This window comes from Tenrec ecaudatus, chromosome 5 (genome assembly GCF_050624435.1).
Source record: "Tenrec ecaudatus isolate mTenEca1 chromosome 5, mTenEca1.hap1, whole genome shotgun sequence".
NCBI lineage: Eukaryota > Metazoa > Chordata > Mammalia > Afrosoricida > Tenrecidae > Tenrec > Tenrec ecaudatus.
In genome coordinates, this window is record NC_134534.1 from 74,184,226 (window position 1) to 74,199,808 (window position 15,583).

A 15,583-nucleotide genomic window follows, 5' to 3' on the forward strand; every position below is an offset into this window, starting at 1 on the left:
ATCATTGCAATGTTAGATGGGTCTTGGTGAAAGCATAAGGTGACCAGTTTTAACATTGGTAAAGAGGCATACCAAAAAAAAAAAAAGAGGCATACCATTGACCGGGGAGGGGAGGGGAGGGGTGTTCTTGATTAAAAATTTGGTCTATATGGAGCAATAAAAATGTTCATAGAACGCAAAAATAATATTGTAATATATATTTTTAATCTCAACATAAGTACAATTTACAAATATATTAAAAATTATATATAGTATTATTTTATTCTTTGGCATATTTCTCATTTGAATGAATTTTTTTAGTAGATTGCTGTCATTGCTTAAAAGGTCATGAAAATTTTCACAAGAATTTGTTAAATTATATTTCACACATAAAATGGCTTTCAAAGTCTCAAAGGTGATGTCCAACTTTATTTACCATAGAAAAAATGTGTTCGGTCGCAGCATTAGTTCCTGGTAAGGACAGCGCGTATTTGACAACTTTCAGTGCATTATTGTATGGAACATGGTTTGTTTCAAAATGATGAAATATTTCTAACAATTTGTTCTCTATTGTGATTTTTGCTGATGCCTAAGATTTAACCTTTTCCTTATCAATATATACTTTTAATAAGGATGCTTCATTAAAAGATCATTTTCTGAAATATTTCTATATGGGAAATTTTGAGTAAGATGATCGAATGATTTTTGCACATCATTCCAATTAAGTTCTTGTTTTAATGTAACCCAATGAAAATGTTCAATATCTAAGCAGTTACTATAGAACTTTTTAGCGTGATTTATGATATCTGCACAATTTATTGCACCTTATTCTTCTAGCTGGCTTATACTATTATAGATAGTTAATGGAAGAAAATTATTTTCTAACCGCTCTTGACACTGAAATTTTAAATTGTTAACTTCATTTGCTGCTTCGATTACTGAAATTTTGTTACCTTCAATAAGTTTTATAGCATTTGAAAAAGAGCTGCTTGATTGTGTACGAATTCTAGCCAAATTTTTGAAGATTCTTTTTCAAAAACTCTTCTAAAATTCTAGGACATTTATCCTGTAATAGAAAGTAGGATTTCAAAGGATCATATATTTTCAAAATTCTTTTGACACCTGGCAAACGAGCTATCCAACACGTTTTACTGTATCCAAGTATTTTCTGATATTCGACTTCCGCAGTTTCACAAAATTCTTTAAGCATTTCAACGCATATCTAGAAATAAGAATATATTTTAATAACAATATTTTCCACATCAACTGGCAATAAGTCAGCAGCTGTTTGAATGGTGTTATATATTATGTGCGCTGCACAACCAACACCAGTAATGTTTTGATTAAGGTTTTTGTTTAATTTATAAAAAATATTGCTTGTACCTCTTCTCGCTTTTCCTCCAAAATTTGTATTCGTGTTGTCTGCACAATATGTAAATCATTTTATGTTTTAAATTGTTTTTTCCAAAATATTAATAATGGAACTGAAAATTATTTCAGAAGTTTTGCCGGACACAGAAACAAAATCTAAAATTCTAATTTTTATTCCAGTTTCTGAATAAAAAAATCTAATGATATTTGGAGATAACTTTATATCCTTATGATTTGATGAGTCAGAATATATGGATATAAAATTAATTTTTTCTAGGTTTCTGTTTAATTCTGAAAATGCATATGGGGAAAGCACATTACACATAATTTGCCTCGGATTTAGTTCTAGCACAGGCAAATTTTTGGTTGATTAACTTTTTGACAACTTGTGATGTACTGTCCATAGATCTGAAGCAATGATTGTGATTAATAGCATGAAAAGACATAAGTCCTTCTGCTAATGCTAATTTCTTTTCTTCGTCTTCAGAAGTTGTTTTCCAAAAAAATTCCTGTAATTTGGAGGAAGATGCAGCAGTATTTAAATATCTTTTATGTTTCTGTGTCTCCAAGTGCTTTGAAATATCCTTCTTCCTGCCGTGCGAAATAGAAAATTCACCATTTCTCACATTTTACCATGTAATCACCTTTGGTCTTTTTAATAAAAGGAAATTCACTTTTTAGATCATTGTTGAATTTGCATCCTCTTTTCTTACTCATTATGTTAAAAATTGAAAAAAATAATTTAACATTATAAATTATATACATATTGCTTAAAAACACAGCAAGTAGGTACATAATTACATGAACATATTTTATTGTTAGTTTATAAATTAATTTGATTGTTATAAAGTTACTATACTTTAAAATTTATTTTAATTTTAATCCTATATTTCTTTCTAAATAATAACAATATTAACCTGTATTATTTTTTTCTCTGAATTTGCTGTAACATAAGTTGTAAGTGTCACTTTGAAGGTCAGCGCTAGACTTTTTGCAACCACTATAAAATATAAATAGAACGAGTACTGTCTGCTAAATTCAAGAAAATTTATGTATTTATGAAATAAATAAATAAATTACTCACCTAAATGATCTGAATAGCTGATTTGTTGACATCACTTGTTTAACTAGCACTAGTACGCAGTACGATGTGTATCGTCTGAGAGACATTTACAAAATGTTTTCGTCGTTCCCAATGCCAAAAAATGCCATTGTTCATTAAGTCCAAACAATGGTGGTCGAATTCTAACAACTGATCAACAATACGAACTTTAATAAGCAGTTCTTGATAATCAGTTCTCAACAATTATTTGTTATTATTAAAGTTTAACATTATAAAATTATAAAACAAAAATAATATAAAACTCATATCCTGGCAAAATAGCCACATGGCAGCCGAAAATCGTATATCCCCTTCCTGTTCTCCCGCCGTTCCCTAGCTTGTGCATTCTTTCCAAAAATTGGGACGCGGGACAAATTGCTAAAAATCGGGACTGTACCGCCAAAGCGGTATATGAAAGCAGGGAATACCAGAAAGAAATGTACTTGTGTTTTATTGATGATGCAAAAGCATTCGACTTTGTGAATCATAACAATCTATGGATAACCTTGAGAAGAATGGGAATTCCAGAACACTTCATTGTGCTCAAGTGGACTTGTACATGGATCAAGAGGCATTTGTGGGAACATAACAAGGGAACTGTCTGGCCAAATCAATAAACCCCCACCCCATTCACAGCTGATCAGAGTTGGCTGATGCAATTCTCTGAGGACCTTGCACTCAGCCACATGTGTGCTCTACCAGGAACTAGGAAGTGCTCCCTTACCTGGCTGGGGGCGTGGCTGTGCCTGCGTCCAATATCACCAGCAGCCCTCCTTACCTGGTTAGGGGCAGGTACCTATGGCCAGGGACTCAGGCGCGCCTGCTCCACCAATCACTGGCAGTCACCTCTGCCGAGTTAGGAAACCGGACGAGCCTGTACCTCCAATCCCTGACCACCTTACTAGACACGGGTCCAGGGCCAGCCCAGCCACATCTCTCCCGGCAATAAAAAGGGTCACTCCTAAAGCCCGGGAACACGACTCCCTCGGTCCAGACGCTGCGGATCACTGGCTGGGTTTTTCTCCCCAATAACGCCTGATTTGATTTCTGGCGCCTCTCGACTACCTTACATTGGTGCCAAAAACCCAGTAAAAAGACCCCCTTGGCGGCCAGGGGCCAGGCTCCACCCCCAAAGGTCTCTTCTTCAACCAAACCTCGGCAGTCACGTGCGGCGGGATCAGTTTCGGACTCAGGTAAGTCCTGCCCCATTCCTTCTCCGTCTCAGTCCTTCCTGTCCTGTGTCGAGGCTGTGCCAGGCCGGCTTTCTGCTCCCATTGACAGACTGCGTAACCTGGGAGACGTCTCGCGGGGAACTGCCTCCGTTAATCCTAGAGCTCTCCTCCAACATGGGGGATGCCTTGTCTTGGGGCACCATAGGAAATACCGAGTCTAAGATTGATCCTAAAACCCCTTTGGGTTGCCTCCTCCAAAATTTTTCTTAATTGGGTTTCTCACAGAGCCTCCACAAAAAGCAGATTGTTTTCCTCTGTACCACCGAATGGCCTCACTATCCTTTGGATAACTAATCCAGAGGCCCTCTGAAGGTACTTTTGATTTCGGTGTTCTTATGGATTTAGACAACTTTTGCCGCCGTTCCAAAAAATGGTCTCAAGTTCCCCTTCTTGGGACCTCCGCTCTCGTCCATCCCTGTGTACCCAGTGTTCTCCCTCATAGGTTCTTTTAGCTAAATCTACTGAAAGGAGAGGGGCAGAAAAACAAAAACCTGAACCCTCTACAGACTCTCTATACCCTGCCCTCCCCCGTCTTTGGCATTGACTGAGGAACTGGACACCCTTGGACTTCCCCCTCAACCCATTCCTCTCTCACACCCTAATCCTCCTTCCTCCCAATCTCCGCCACCTTACACCCAGCCAACCACCCCCCCCTCCTCTACAGCCGCCATCACAACTCTTCGGCCCCACCCGGCTCACCACCCTCTGCCTTTCCCATTGCTTCTCCGGTATCTGTGCACACTCCTCCCACCTCTTGCCCATTAGGGAAGTGGCAGGAACTGAAGGGGTGGTTCAGTTCTGCGTGCCTTTTTCCCTCCAGGATCTGTCCCATATTGAAAAGTGCCGGGGTTCCTTCTCTGCCAATTCTAGCAGTTATATCAAGGAATTTCGTTATTTGGCTCAGGCATATGGTCTTAACTGGAACAATATATATGTCATCCTGGCTTCCGCCTTAACGCCCAATGAAAGGGAACGAGTTTATCTCATGGCCAGAAAGTTCACAGATCAAACCCACCTGGTGGATGATACTGTACCCGCAGGCCAAACGGCCGTTCTTGCTGAGGACTCTGGATGGAATTATCAGCCAGGAGCAGGGGGTAGCAACCTTAGGAATTTATTATAAGGTGCCTAGTGCAGGGGATGGAAACAGTGTCTAATAAGGCAATCAACTTTGAAAAGCTTGAAGAGGTTACGCAGTCTAAGGATGTAAAACCTGTCCTTTTTCTAAACCGCCTCCAGGAAGCCTTCACCCAATATACCAAGCTAGACCCCAAAACTCCAGCCAGAGGGGCTGTTTTAGCCTCTCATTTTGTCTTTCAGTCAGCCCCAGACATAAGGAAAAAAATTAAAGAAGGTGGAAGACGGGCCACAAACCCCACTGCAGGATCTAGTAAAAAATGGCCTTTAAAGTCTTTAACTCCCAGGAGGAAGTGGCTGCATCAGACCGCCAGTCCAGGTTACAACACAAGGTGACTCTGCAGACCCAGGCTCTAGAAGCTGCCCTGAGGCTGGCAGGGGTGGGCCTAAAGATTCTCGCACAAAAAAGGATGCAGCCCCACGGGGGCTTGTTTTAAGTGCAGTAAGGACGGACATTGGGCCTGCCAATGTCCAAACCCCTCACCCCCCACCAAGCCATGCCCGATGTGCCGCCAAGCACGGCATTGGAAGTCTGACTGTCCTCTTGCAGGCTTCCCCAGACTTCCGCAAAAGCCAGGGTCAGCGGGAGCCACAACATAGTCCTTCCCGGCTGGTGAACTGCTGGGGCTTGCTGAAGAAGACTGAAGATGCCTGCACTCAGATACCCCAATAACCCTAGCCAAGCCCAGGGTCACCATCCCGGTAGCGGGTGAGTCCACCTCTTTTATATTGGACACGGGGGCTACCTACTTGTGGGGGATTAGACCAGCTATCACGCATCAAGCTGGGTTCGAAATGAGGTGTGTGGATGAAAGGAAAAAAAAGAGGTATGTACAAAGCATGGGATCGGGAGGACTTCAATCTGATAGACTGAAGTACCGAGTATATTTGAAGGTTGGTTTTTATACTCTTCTTACACAAGGGAATTGGTTACAAGACAAACATCAAAGAACTTAAACATTCCTAAACTCTTATCTATGCAAATGTTACTTTAACTAGTCACAGTTCCTTAACCTTAGAATAATAAAAACACTAAGTTCAAAGATAATCACACAGATATGCAAGATTCAAGAGAGCCTCAAAGAGATCATAAATAACTGAGTTATCTCTCAATGTTTTTAGCAGCAAAGTCACAAATAACAGTCATTTTGCAATGCTTTTGTCTGCAGAGACCCAGAGGCACCGGGAGACTAAACAGTTAACCATTAGTAAACACCTTGATCAGCGGGATGCCTCCTACACCTACTCAGTCCTTCCTTCTTATGCCAGGTGTAGTCGCCCTTCCACAGTCACTGTGGTGGAGATTTATGGCACCTCCACAACACCCGAAAAAAACCCTCTTGCCTTCTATCTTAAATTAATGCCCTTTCTCCCATCCATTCCTAATAAGCCCCTCATGTCCCATCCCATTGCTCGGGTGTGACATCTTACAATGCTTTAAAGCCCCCATTTCCTTAATACTGTGGCAGCCTCATGCCGCCCATCTCCTTTTTGCTGCTGTAACCACCCTGGGGTCAGATGCTCCTCCGAGAGCAATATTCAGCCTCCAAGAAACCTCCACCAATTCCGTGGGTACCTCCCCGGGTGGATCGAAGCATTCCCTACCAGCCGGGAAACAGCAGATGTTGTTGCTCGAACTCTTCTGGAATCTAGAATTCCTAGGTTTGGCCTTCCACACTCTATCCAGTCTGACATTGGCCCAGCCTTCATTTTTCGTAGGTGTCCCAACAGGTCTCAGCTGCCTTGGGAGTGGATTGGAAACTACATATTCCTTATTGCCCCCAGTCATCAGGCAAGGTTGAGCACTCTAACGGACTTATACAGTCCTAGTTAACTAAGCTCTCCTTAAAGGTCTACCTCTCTTGGCCAGATCTCCTTCCTGTTGCCTTAACCCGCCTCCGGGCTTCCCCCAGGGAGCCCATGGGTCTTGGCCTGTGTAAAATTCTATACAGCTGTCCATTTGTCCTAAATTATTCTCTGCCTCAGAATGAAACTCCGCTTTCAGCTTGCTTACCCTTTGTTCTGCAGTTTACTCAGGTCCTACGCAGACAAACACCTTCCAGACATGGAAAGACACCTTTTTTGGGCACCCAATCCTTAACCTCTCCCCTAGAGACCAGGTCCTAGTAAAAACTTGTCCCATGCCTGGCCCTGAACGCCAGCCATGGTGAAAGGATCATACACCATAATACTCACCACCCATCGACAGTTAAACTGGTAGGACTAACAGGGTGGCATCATCTCACCCAGGTCAAGTGAGCGCCTTTGGAACCCAAGTCCACTGAGGACACGTGGACTTCTAACCCCATCGGTCCAACTTCACTGCCCCTAAAAAAATCTCCCCCTAAATCCTTTCGGCATGTTTTCTCTTCTTCGTTTCCTTCACCCTTTTGTTATGTGTTCTGGGAGTAGGTCTTGCAGCAACCGCTCTGGCCAACTAGAACACAGGAGAAAAGGTTTGTTTGGGACTCAGCTATGTTGTCATTTGTTCCTGTTTCTTTCTATTCAGGTGTTGGTTTCCTTAGACGTGGTTCGGAGCCCCCTTCAAAGTCCCGCATAAATTCTTTTGTGTGGGACTTTGTGGTCCACGAAACCTATCAGGATGACAGCATTGAAAAACACATGCAGCAGGGAAAGGATACTGTGCCATCAAAGGGTTCCAGTCACAGGTCTCTCTAAATTTTCCCCGGACACCCTAAAATCAATAACTATTGGGTCATCTGTGCCGATTCTGTGTTTTCTTTTTGATCAAACAGAAAAATACTGCCATCAGTGGCCAGACACTTATGGCGGATGCCCATACTCCTCCTGCAAAATGCACCTAGTGTTGGATTGGAATGCAGAACTTCAGCCTAGATAGGACAGGTATGTTCGTAGGAAATGGATGCGGAGCATGTCGTCTCAATATTGCAGACCCCTGGGATGACAGATGGCTATCAGGAGTTATGGGAAAGCTTTATCCTGCATGCTATAAGTCACCCCAGGTACCAGAAGACCCAGCATGTAGCTCTACTCACCATGTCACGAGTACCCTCAAGGCCTCCTCAGGTATGTTCTTTTGGTTTAACAGAACCCTCAAAAAGTGTATTAATAGTTCTATGCCACACCTCTGTCTTCTGGTCACCATAGTGCCACAACTTATTGTGTATGGACTGGCAGAATTCACATGGCAGTGGAATCTAAAAAGCAGCTCCATTCCTTGACACCGCAGGGCCATATTTTTTACCTGTTCTGGTAGGCCTAAGTTTTGCCTCCTCTCTGGTAGCAGCCGGGATTTCTAGCGGGGCTCTAGGGCACAGCATTATCCAAAGAGAAAACTTTGACAAAAAGCTAAAGCTGGTTATAGAATCTACTGCAGTCTCTGACCTCTTTACAGTGACAGCTTATCTCCGTGGCACAGGTAGCCCTCCAAAATCACCGGGCATTAGACTTGCTAACCACTGACAAAGGCGGTACTTGTATGTTCCTAGAGGAAGAATGTTGCTACTACATTAACAAATCTGGTTTAGTCGAACAAAACATAAAAGTTTTACACAAAATGACTGATGAAATAAAATAAAACAACACTTAAAGGATTTGTCAGCAACATCCTGGTTCCAAGGACCCCTGATTACCTGGCTCCTGCCTCTCATGGGACCCCTTGTAATGATTTGCTTCTTGTTGCTAATAGCTTCTTGTCTTTTCAGATTCCTCCAAAGCCGGATAAGGGACATTACCAACCTGTTAACCAGCTCCTTCTACACACTTACAGTCCCATCTCCTAGGAGCCAGAGATTCCCAACCCTTAGTCCCCTCCCACTTTGCTCCATAACAGCAGAAAATAGCTAGAAGAGTCGTTGCCCCATCACCAAAGAGTTGTGGATGTCTGGCAAAATCGATAGACTCCTAGCCCATGCAGAGCTGATCAGAGTTGGCTGAGGCAATTCTCTCCGGACCTTGCACTCAGCCACGTGTGTGCTCTACCAAGAACTAGGAAGTGCTCTTTTACCTGGCTAGGGGCGTGGACATGCCTGCATCCACCAATCACTAGCAGCCCTCCTTACTTGGCTAGGGGTGCAGATGTGCCCACATCCACCAATCCTGGGCAGGCACCTTTGGCCAGAGACTCAGGCGCACCTGCTCCACCAATCCCTGGCAGACACCTCTGCTTAGTCAGGAACCTGGATGTGCTTGTATCTTCCAATCCCTGACCACCTTACTAGACCTAGGCCCAGGGCCAGCCCAGCCACATGTCTCCTGGCAATAAAAGGGTCACTCCGATAGTCTGGGGTGTGATTCCCTCGGTGCAGACACTGTGGACCATGGGACTTCACCCAGGCTGGGTTTTTCTCCCCAATAAAGCCTGTTTGCTCTAATTCGGTGCCTCTTGACTACCTTACAGGAACATTGCATGGTTTAAATTCAGGAAAGATGTGCAATAAGGTTGTATCATCTCTCTTTACTTATTCTATCTGTACACTGAACAATTGATCAGAAAAGTTGGATTATATGAAGAAGAATTTGGCATCAGGAATGGAGGGGAATAAATGAACTTCCTGAGGTATGCAGATGATATGACTTTGCTTGCTCAAACTGAGGAGAACTTGAAGCATTCACTGATGAAGCTCAAGGTTTGTAGCCAACGTAGTATAAAGAAGACCAAAATCCTCACCATTGTACCAAAAGATAGCATGATAAACAGAGCTGAATACGGAGGTGGTCAAGTATTGCCTTGCAGCACTATATCAGACAACATTTTGCAGATATATCTAAGTTTTCAGAGTAGATTTTATATTCCTGTTATTAATCTGTAAATCAGTGGTTATCAACCTGTGGGACATGACTCCTTTGGGGGTCGAACAACCCTTTCACAGGGTTTGCCCAAAACCATAGAAAAATACATATTTCTGATGGTCTTAGGAACTGAGACACCACTCCTCTATCTGTCTCCAGGCAGGTCCACCCACATGCAGATACACCCACATACCAGTACCCTACGTGATGACATTATCGCGCCAACCCCATCACATACACTATGTACAAATACAGATAGAAGTGATAGGGTTAGCGTCATAATGTACTTATGTGAACTAGTCACACATGTGTAGGGAGCAGCTACTGTGTTGAAAGCAGCTACTGTGTTGAAAGCAGCAGTATTGGAGATAAAATGACACTTCATGAATTATAATTACTGGATAAATGTAAAACCATGTACTGTAAAATCAAGTACTGCAGAAAAAATATATATCTCTACAATGGGAACTTAATCTGGATGCTGATTGGTCTTTTTATATTCTGTGTGGTTGATGTGAATATTTCCCCCTTGTGATAGTAACAAGTATGTAAAAAGAAAACAACACAGAATGGTAAAACATAGGAAACTTTAATGAATTGTATTGACTGAACTATGCCATATATCATCTTTTGTATTATTAAAGCTATTTTCTATATTATTTTCATTAGCAAACCATCCTGTGAAAATGGACCTGTAGAGAAGAACATTAAGAAAAGAAAACATAGTGAGATTTTTTTTTAATTTGGAGGGCAATTTTCTTTTTTTTTCTTTTTAATCATTTTATTAGGGGCTCATACAACTCTTATCACAATCCATACATACATCAATTATGTAAAGCACATTTGTACATTCTTTGCCCTCATCATTCTCAAAATATTTGCTCTCCACCTAAGCCTTGGAATCTGATCATAGCACACGGGAGCAAATGAAGGGGGAGGAGGAGAGTGGAGCCCACCAGGCCTTGAGGACAATCATCCCAATTAGAGCAGCTAGTCCACAGAGAGGACCACATGGTCAGCCCCACTAGGAGACATGACACCCCTCACTGACCCATAGCCCTACCAGGGACAACACCGGAGACACAGTGTGGGAATTGCACCAGATCTGATCGCGCCACATCGAGACAAAACACTAAGGGGGTGCAACAGAACAGAAAGGGTATGGAGTGGCAAGATCCCCAGGGAATGCTGAAGGTGGATTTTGGGGTCAGGGTGTGGTGCCCCAACAGACTGGACTGGAAAACACTCCTAAAAGCCAACAAACAATCCTTGAAATAACTACAAGCTTTTCTTTCTTGTGTTATGTTTTGGTTTTTGTCATTGGTTTGTTGTTGTGTTGCTGTATATTGCTGCTTGGTTTTGCTCTGTCTTGTTTTTGTGCATTGTTATTATCTCTGCAGGCCTGTCTAAATAAGATAGGCTAGATGAACAATCTGGAGGAAAAACAATGGGGCCTACAGTTCTGGGGGGACATGGGAGAGGGGGAGGTGGGGCGAAAGGAAGTGGTGTTAACAAACCCAGCAACAAGGGAACAACAAGTGATCCAAATTGGTGGTGAGGAGGGTGTGGGTGGCCTGGTAGGGTATGATCAAGGGTAATGTAACAAAGAGGAATTTCTGAAACCCTGGTGAGGACTGAACATGATACTGGGACAGGAGGAAAGTCAAGGGAAATAGAGGAAAGAGCTGGGAGGCAAAGGGAATTTATAGAGGTCTAGATAAAGACATGTACATATGCAAATATACTTATATATGAGGATGGGGAAATAGATTTATGTAAATACATTTATAGGTTTAGTATTAAGGTAGCAGATGTACATTGGGCCTCCACTCAAGTACTCCCTCAATGCAAGAATACTTCTATTAAATTGGCATTCTATGATGCTCAACTTCCTGACACAACCGCTGAAGACAAAGTGGGTGAATAAGCAAATGTGGTGAAGAAAGCTGATGGTGCCCGGCTATCAAAAGATACAGCATCTGGGGTCTTAAAAGCTTGAAGGTGGTAAACAAGCGGCCATCTAGCTCGGAAGCAACAACGCCCACATGGAAGAATACACCAGTCTGTGTGATCACGAGGTGCCAAAGGGATCAGTTATAAGGCATCAAAGAACAAAAAAAAAAATTGTGTGCTCACCTCTATGATACGATCGCTGAAGACAAATGGGTTCATAAACAAATGTGGCAAAGAACACTGATGGTGCCTCGCTATCAAAAGAGGTAGCATCTGGGGTCTTAAAGGCTTGAAGGTAAACAAGTGGCCATCTAGCTCAGAAGCAACAAAGCCCATATGGAAGAAGCACACCAGCCTGTGCAATCATGAGATATCACAGGGATCAGGCATCATCAGATCCAAAAATCTTACCATAGTGAATGGGGGGGGGGGGGTAAGTGCGGAGTGGAGATCCAAAGCCCATTTGTAGGCCACTGGATATCCCCTTACAGAAGGGACTCGGGAGGAGATGAGCCAGTCAGGGTGCGATGTAGCAACGATGAAAAATACAACTTTCCTCTAGTTCCTAAATGCTTCCCTCCCCCCACTATCATGATCTGAATTCTACCTTGCAAGTTCAGTTAGACCAGAGAATGCACACTGGTACAGATTTTATTCTTTTAGAATATTGTATTAGTCTGGGTACTTTAGAGAAACAAATACACAGAAATTTATGTATGAGAGAGTTTTATATAAAGGTTATGTGCACATCAAGAAAACATTCCAGCCCAGTGCTGCCAAGCTTACAAGTCCAACATTAACACCCATATGTCCAACACCAATTCACAAAGTCCTCCTCCATCTCACAAAACAGACGCAATGATGCCGACTGCAGGAGGAAAGCTGAGGCCATGCTGACAGCCTTGAAGGAGCAAAGACTGTTCTGGGATATAAAGGACAACCCTGTGGCTTTGCGACTATTCCAAGGAGGTGGTGAAGCCTCTGCTGTGGCCAGTTTTACGTGCGTTGCAGGATAGATGGAGCAGGCTGCCAACGCTGCTGTCCAGCTGGGCAACCTCTGTATCCTGCCCGAAGCCCATCAACAGACGTGGCACTCCTGGGTGGACAACCTGGGGACGGGTGCCTCTCCTGACTTCTTTGGTGGGGTCAACACATCCCAGCCTACTTCATCACATCCAGGAACCTGATGTGCCCCTGGGGAGGACTCTGAGGTGCGGTACTGGGTGACCAGGAGCAACAAGACGGAGGCCCGGGAGAAAGCAGCCGAGAACTTTGCAGTGGCTTTTGACAAGATCAGTGTCCAGCAAGGTGAGAATGCATTTGGACACCTGTTTCTCCTCCACCCTGGCCTGCCCCAACCAGTCAGAAGTCCTAAGTATGTCCTACCATGGAGAGATGGGCAATACCATCCTTTCCTTCTGGGTGGCCCAGATGGTCACACTTGACTTGAAGTTCACTTCCAGGCTAATATTCTGCAAGATCTACCTCCACCATCGCTGGAGATGCCTGCAATCGGAAGATGAGCAACGCCATGGGCTCCCTGGATGTCATCTATGGGGGCTCCCTTAATGGTCTCCATGAACAGCTCCTGGACCATGACCTGGAACCCAGAGAGGTGGAGAAGCCTAAAGAAGGACAAGAAAGTCGACTTCCTGGTCTCTGATCTGGGCTCTGTGCCTACCCCTCCCAGGGCCAGGACATCAACCTGGATTTGAAGCGGATACTGAGCTACTGCCACTTGTGCCACAAGCTCTGGAACGCCACCAAGTTTTCCCTTTGTGGCCTCAACAAGGCCCTCGTGAAGGCCACAAGAGCCTTGGTCACCAGCATCCAGCATAGCTTCGGGCTCTGTGAGCTCTGCAGTCTGCCTGCAGTGCCTGAAGCCCTTGCTGAATGGCATGGGCCAGGTGGCAGCTGAGTGGGTTCGCCAAACCCTTGACACCTGCCTGAACATTGGTCTGTGGCTGCTCTCCCCTTGATGCCCTTCATGATGGAGGCTCTGTCCTGGCAGGCACACGAGTTCCCCTTCACCTCTGTGTCACCCCCTACCCGGGACCCTCCAAGTGCTTGGGGTGGAAGTAGCCCTTGAGCTGTCCCTAAGCAATGCGCACCCTGTGTGCTGACTACAATTTCACCCGCACAGAGCTGTTTCTTGGACGTAGCTGGCAAAGCCATAGGGATCCAGGCCTCTGCCATGTTGCCCTATGTGCAGACGCTGGCCAGAGAGGGAGTGGTGGCTGTCCTGGCCCTGGGGGAATCTGTGCTGCACGGCTGTGCCATGAGCCTGGCCTCTCGATGCTGTCTGTCCATCCGCAGCTGCAAGGCATGGTAGATGCCTCCCGAGAGCTGAGCAAGCTCTAGGACAAGTGTGGAGAGGCGCCGTGGTGAGCCCAGGGTCTGCAAGAGCGGCAGGCCGACTCTGGTTACTTGGCCAAGAAGGCCAGGCTCTAACGGACAGAAGCAGCTCTCAGGAAGGTGGACGAGGCCATCACGCTATTGGGGAAGATGTTGTGACACACTCCATTCCAACCCTCATAGTCCCCGGTGGCCCGCCATGGGGGCTGGTTGCAATGAACTATTTTGCCACTCCCCCCACCCTTGCCAAAAAAATAAAAGAGAGAGAGAGAGAGAGACAGAGAGAGAGAGAGAGAGAGAGAGAGAGAGAGAGAGAGAGAGAGAGAGAGAGAGAGAGACAGAGAGAGAGAGAGAGAGAGAGACAGAGAGAGAGAGAGAGAGAGAGACTAATAGTTTATGAGAGTAGAAAACCCTGTCTTGTCCCAGAGAGTGGCTGGTGGTGTCAAACTGTTGATTTTGCAGATAGGAAACCCATTTTTCAGTGTAGTGGAGAATGTGCATTTCAGAATCCTCACATTGATTCATCTTTAGGCCCCTCACTTGCATAAATCACTTAGTCTGCTTGAACTGCAATTTCTTCATTTGTAAAATGGGAAGAAAAAATGAACAGCTTTGTAACTCAATCAATCTCTCTCTTCCAGAGATGCCTCCGGCAATCTTTACCAGGTGTATCAGACGTGAGCTCACTGCCACAGAGTTGGTGCCGATTCAAAGCAACCCTATAGGACCAGGTAGGACTGCCCTTCGGGGTTTCCAAGACTGTCAGTCTTTAGGGTAGGATAAAGCCCTGTTTCCTCCCACTATATCGGCTGGTGGCTTTGAACTGCTAACCTTGCACATCACAGCCCAATGCACAACCGCTATGCCACCAGGGCTCCAGGCCTTCACCAGGCCTCCCTGTATCAAACAACCAAGAGTTGTTTCATTGTTATTAGCGGTTGTAAGGGAACAGCAGGGACTATTAAGGTCTTCTCTTTTCTAAACTTCCCCACCCCACCTCCCAAAGACGGCTTTAAGAAGTCTTACCTAGTGTGTGGTCCTTGCTGACTACAAACAGACATGGAAATCGTCCACTGATGAGTCAGCTCCACGGAAGAACAGAAATTACTAAATAACATGGACTCTTCGCTGTGTGATTGAGGAGAGATGAATATGGGAACATCTCAGAGTAGCCTGTTGCCTTGGGCTTAATTGTACTTGATGCGCAGTGTTTTCCCACGAATTCGGAATGAAAATGCCTTGGAGTGCAGGAAAGGTAAGCTTCCTTCGGTGGCGATGCTGACTCCATGCCTGTGGCTTCTCTCTCATTTTCTTGACTAATTGTTGTAATAAAGCTCCTCGTTGAGGAAGGCGTTTTTACAGCGAGCCTCTTAAGGTTGTGGCAAAGAGTAAGTGACTTGGTGAATTGTGTCCAGCAGGTAAGTGCTACCCAAGCCAGTTGTTAATAGTTTTCTTATGATGTACTAATATGATTATTAATAATGACCGAAATGTTCTTCTTGTTTAATAATGGCATAAAGCAGTATTATATAGGCTATGCCAGATGAGATAAATTACAAGCCGTCTCTTCCCTTGAGGAACTTAAATTAAGGAGACACATCTGTAAAACAATAACAGTAACACGAACAAAGGCTGTGAGAGGCCTCCTGGAGATCCTGGCTGTCTGCTTGCTCTCTTAGTT

General features: G+C 44.4%; 1 pseudogene; it reads left to right on the plus strand.

Annotated features, from left to right (window-relative positions):
- The first annotated feature begins 12,437 nt into the window (after positions 1 to 12,437).
- Positions 12,438 to 14,061, plus strand: LOC142448793 (valine--tRNA ligase pseudogene; annotated as a pseudogene).
- Positions 14,062 to 15,583: the final 1,522 nt, after the last annotated feature.